General features: G+C 44.5%; 1 protein-coding gene across 3 annotated transcripts in view; it reads right to left on the reverse strand.

Moving 5' to 3' along the window:
- COBL (cordon-bleu WH2 repeat protein) overlaps nt 1–6,000 on the reverse strand; it is a 260,429-nt gene that overhangs the window by 45,302 nt on the left and 209,127 nt on the right. The window lies entirely within an intron of this gene.

Consider the following 6,000-nt stretch of genomic DNA (forward strand, 5'->3'; position numbering starts at 1 on the left):
GCGAGTGTGTGTACTGACATGTCCCATACAATGCATTCAAGCCACTGCTTTGACCAAGAATGTTGTGACAGTTCTTCCGGTAGGATCACTAGGCAACTATCACAGACCACATCGATTCGAACACTTGATGTTCGACATTTTAACAGTTCCCTGATTAATTACAGAGCTTTACTTCTCAATTAATTTAGAATTTTGACTATTAAAGATTAAAGATTATAGTTTGCTATGGGGCACCTGGGTGGCTCAGTCAGTTTAAGCATCCAACTTCAGCTCAGGTCATGATCTTGCGATCATGGGTTCAAGCCCCGTGTCGGGCTCTGTGCTGACAGCTCGGAGCCTGGAGCCTGCTTCGGATTCTGTGTCTCCCTCTCTCTCTGCCCCTCCCCTGCTCAAGCTCTCTCTCAGTCTCTCAAAAATAAATAAACATTAAAAAAAATTTTTTTAGAAAGTTACACTTGGCTAGCTTTTCCCATTAGATTTGCAGATAAGGTTATCTGTGTAGTTGAGTGTATAACGTTTCATTTGTGTGTATACACACACGTACAGATTACAAACAATTACAAAGGGACATGGGGATGCTGGGGAGGGTGCTGGCAGTTTACTGTCTTGATCGTGCCAATGGTTTCACAGGTGTATACAAGTTTTCGTGTGTGTGTGCCAATTATACATCAGTGAAACTGTTAAAAAAAAAAAGACATCAAAACTACAAAATCCCATTGATTTTCTCCCTCTACTTCGACTTGTGGTGTTCATTCCAATACTAAAGACTAAAAATCTCAATCTAACACTGTTCTTTTATATTCACTGAACTTAACTCAGTCTTCGGACATAAACTATGTGCCACGGAGTCCTTAAGGCCCTGCCTCAGCATGCCCCGGCCCTCACCAGGGAACCATGCTGTCCTCATTCCTGTGACAACAGCAATGAGAGGGACAGGAAAGGGGCTGGCACACACACAGAAGGCAATGCTGCCTTCTAGCACCTGCCCCCCTGCTGGTTTCGTCAACATTGTGCCTGCAGGGCCGACCTGGGGCTTTGCCCACATGAGAGAAGATGGGCCGAGAAGCTTGACCAGGAGAGATGCTGGAAACCCAACACCACACGTTATCAGGCAGGAATGTCAATGAGAGAAACAGGCCAGAGGCACAAACGCTCTTTACTCCCACCAAGAATGACATTTTCTCTCATTTTTCTTGAAACGGCAGCTCTACAAGGTTTGTGATTCGTCTCTCCACGTTTGTCCACGTAGAGCCAGGAGACCGGTGTTTTGCGGCAAATCTGACTTAACATTGGCAACTCTACTCCGCCAAGGGGATGCGTCTGTAGTCTGGATACGGCAATCTGCCGTCCATTTTCTCCTCTGAGTTTAGAAGTCGTGCTATTCAGAAAGTCTTTATATTCCTCCTTTACCACTTCTTACTCACTCAACACACAGGGGAAGATCTTTTCTCATCAACACTAGTTCCTTACGAGCCAAAGGAGAGATGATGATGCACACTGGTTACTGTATTGTAGATTGTATGTTTGGCTGTTTCCCCGCCCCCCTCATTTTACTCCCTAAAGACTGGAGGGCAGATTTATCGCCCTGGAAAAAATGCAGTCGGTCTAAATCATCTGAATACCTTTCATCTCTTTCTATGCTTTTCTTTGCCAAAGGAGATGGGGAGATACGAACTTCTGACATTTACACAGCTTCATCCTTCGTAATAAAAATGTATTATTTTCTCAAGAAAGAGAAGGGTTATGGAAAGCATCGAAGGGCAAGATAAACACAGAACGTGATGATAAATTTAATCTCGCAGTTTCCAGCGAAGGGAGTTTTTGGCAGAAGGGTTACCGGTTCTGTGCTCCTACTGGTGATGAATGAAGCATGGGCACAACAACGTAAACCACAGATACGCCACGGAGAGCTCTGAGGCTCCTTTCCTTTAAGACCTGGAGCTTCGTCTTCACTGGAGCGTTTGAAGTCTGCTCACTGTTGTTTTACCATGGTGAGTGGGAAGACCTAGAACTGTTTTGAGTTTTCCTCCTGATCCACATTCCTCGGGTATGAATGATGAGGTAGTTAAAACCCACGCATGCACACTATTCAGGGGGACAGAAGTACACGCTCTGTGAGTGGATGAACTCCTGGACGATGGAGAATTGGTGCTGATTCGGGACACCTTCTGTACTTGTGTGCAGGGCCCTTATCCCCTCTCATCCACTTGGAAGAGGTAATCCTGTCTCTATTATAGAAAAGTGTACCTTGGGGCGCCTGGGTGGCTCAGTCGGTTAAGCGTCTGAGTCTTGATTTCGGCTCAAGTCATGATCTCACCGCCGTGAGATCGAGCCCCATGTCTGGCCCTGCGCTGAGTGTGGAGCCTGCTTGGGATTGTCTTTTCCTCCCTCTCTCTGTGTGCCTCCCCTCAACATAAACAGATAAACATTATACAAAGAAAAGCAAAGCGTATTGTGCTACGGGAAGCATTAGTCCACACATGGACATGTTTTGAATCAGACTACGTGAGATACGAAAAGCAGTGAATACACCATATCATGTCACAAACCCAAATCAGTAGGAAAGCCGAGATGACGGGCAGCCGATAAGCAAACGCCACAGGGATGCGACGCATGAGTGGTCGTGGTGGGTGCTAAAATACAACACCAGTGTATGAACCACGTGAAGCTCTCCCCACACCGTTTCATCTGCAAAACTGGAGTATTTCTTTACCACTAAATAATTTTAGAATCTGCATAGATAGGATTGCATGAAATCACAGCACGTTCTACTATCCACCGTTGATACTGTCTCTGTGATGAATATGAGAGAATTTACGCCCGTTGTAGCTGAAAAACAACATATAATTTTCCTTTCACCTTAGCGCTTGCTATAGAACTGGTATTCCTGAGGGACTCCTCTGTCAACCGTCAGGAGCGTGGGCCAGCCACCAGGTCTGCTTGATCTGTCTCTCAGGTTAGAGAATGTACAGGACCTCAGATTTCTTTTACCGTAATTCTTTTTTTTTTAAGTTTATTTTTTTATTTTGAGAGAGAGAGAGATGGTGTGAGCAGGGGAGGGACAGAGAAAGGGAGACAGAGAATCCCAAGCAGTCTCCGTCCAGTCAGCACAGAGCCTGGAGCCGGGCTCGGGCTCACGAACTGTGAGATCATGACCTGAGCCGAAATCAACAGTCAGATGCTTAACTGACTGAGCCACCCAGGCGCCTCTACTGACTGTAACTCTTTTTTTTTTTTAAATCTTTTTTTAACATTTATTTATTTTTGAGACAGAGAGAGAGCATGAACAGGGGAGGGTCAGAGAAAGAAGGAGACACAGAATCTGAAACAGGCTCCAGGCTCTGAGCTGTCAGCACAGAGCCCGACGCGGGGCTCGAACCCACAGACCGCGAGATCATGACCTGAGCCGAAGTCGGATGCCCAACCGACTGAGCCACCCAGGCGCCCCTCTACTGACTGTAACTCTTGATAGCACGTGTCACATCATGGACCAAAGAAACAGTTCTCTGGCTGACTTCTATGGAGAATGAATAACCCCCAAGGAGGGATGGGTTCGGAGATGAGCCAGAAAGGAAAACCTCTCTGAGATGTACGTGCTTTGAGGAAAAATGATTCACTGAATTAATCTGATTCCCAGAAGATTCTAACGCTGGTTCGTACAGTGTCAAGACATATGTAGATCTCTAAATTTTGGTCATTGAATTGCCCTGAATCATCCCCAGCTGTGTATCGGGCCATCTTGGTGAAGGAGAGCCCTGAGGTACAACGAAACGTCTGTGACTTTGGCTAATTTCGTGGCCGATTCTATTCGTCATGTGAACCGGTGTGGATCGATTGAGTTTGCTCCCTACGTCCGCACATACACATCTAAGTCCTCCATTCTTCAACAGAGCTTGACATACGTTTTGTTATATTTTCTGTTTTCCTAACCAACAATTCTATGAGCAATATCACTTTCCCGTTTTCTTTATGCCTTAAGATTTTCTGCGGCTCTTTCTCTTTGGCATAATAGCTGCTTCTTACACAGATGCTTATTGCTGTAATTATATACGATCTTCTACAATCTTAATGTCTGGGTCATAAATCTTGATGCTTTCCCCAACGTTCAGGTAAACATTATCTTTTCTTGTTTAGACTTTCCCCACTTAATGATTTGAGGTCAAGTGACTGCGACTTATCAGACAAAAGTTCTTTATTTAAATGCAAAAAAAAAAAAAAACAACACAACACAACAAACAAAACAAAAAAGCACTAACTTGTTCTATGTTTTCTTGTGAGTGGTTTCTGTAACTTTCTGGGTTGTTTTTTTCCACCAACACATGGCACCAGATTGGTTATATATAGCTGTAGCTATATATTTCTGTGAGCGCTAGCTTATATTTCTTTAACTATTAATACCAATATCCGCTGCGATAATTCCTACATTAGTCAGCACTAACATTTTTATTGTGATCAACCAGACAACAGTCATACAAGTAAAAAAAACTTCTTTTTTCTTACTTTGAGTAATAACAGTTAAAAAATCTTCTGGAGAGACACATGATAAGCCTCCCCGGTTCAAGCGCATCTCTGTGCAATGATCAAAATTCATCAAAGAGAGCACATCTTTCTTCATAAACCCTGAATCTTAATGTGATTACTCCCACCTGCTTGGTGTTAGGACTGCTGAGGTGGCTGGTTCCCGGTAACTGGCTAGGTTTTCTCAACATGGGAGAGACGACTTACACTCCGGAAAGACCAGGCAACACGCCCATGGGGACATGGTTTGTCATAACCTTAAGCATCTTTACTACATGGACAAACCTCCAGACTTGCATTTATCAAATGGAATTATCATCACTTCTTTTCACAGGCATGGGGAACCACAGGTAGTGAAAGCCAAGGGCAGGGGTCACGTGCCATTCATCGCGTTAGTCCCCAAAGTTGGTTCAATGCCTACCATCAAGCAAGTTCTCCGTGTTTGGTGAATAAGCGGTGGGTGACAACGTGGGGTGAGTGACACTCTCTTTCCTCTGTGTTCTTTCTGTAAACTGTCTACATGGTGGAGAACACAGTAATAGGAAACTCCGAAAAACACTTACAAAACGTTGGGTCCTATGTATCCCTGAATGTGTGTGTGTGTGTGTGTGTGTGTGTGTGTAAGTAGTTGTGAGTTCCTACAGATTATATTTACAGTTCATATATTTAGGCACTTAGTTTTACCAGGGAGACAGAATATTTCCAGTGTATCTAAGCTGACCACACTGGCCAATTTGTGGACACAATCTAAAGGCAAATGGGGAAGATACCCTGCGACTGAGTATCAAATAAGAGACATTGAATTAAGAATCAGAATCAGAATCAAGCAAGGCTCTGAACAGAAACATACCCACGAGCCAATGGAAGGGTCATGTCAGACAGGCCAATGTCATCAACCTGGAATTTACACATACGAGGCTTTACCTCCTGCGAAGAAATACGAATGTCGGTCACACAAATCTCTGTTGTTTAAGCACGTGTACGTGAATTCTAGAGAAAGTAGAGCGCGGGGGTACAAAGGAGCCCTTTTATGCCGACAGGTGGATGAACAGGAGAAGGAGAGTCAGGACAGGAGAGGCACGAGGAAAGTCAGAGGTATGGCGCTCCAGGAAGGGAACTCCATCAGAAACGCTTGGCATGAGCAGGGAATGACGCACAGCAGTAAACTGTGGGGGGGGTGGGAGGGAAATAAATGGCAAAATATGAACACAAACTCCGGCAAAATAAGTGTCATCGTCATCATTCACCTTCAAGCCCCTGGAGACTTAACGCTGTGTAAACAGCGATGGATGGGCCACATCACGTGATTATGATTTCCTCTATTTCCTCCTCGTCTTTTGTCGATGTCAGTGGTTAAAAAGGTCTACTGATCCCCTGGAAGGACTAGATCATAAGCGCCACTGAACTCACTGTTGTCTTCCAGACTGTCAAATAAAGTGATTCGGATTTGCTGCAAAACTTCTCTTTAAAGACCTTGCAGGC

The sequence above is a fragment of the Panthera uncia genome, chromosome A2 (genome assembly GCF_023721935.1).
Source record: "Panthera uncia isolate 11264 chromosome A2, Puncia_PCG_1.0, whole genome shotgun sequence".
NCBI lineage: Eukaryota > Metazoa > Chordata > Mammalia > Carnivora > Felidae > Panthera > Panthera uncia.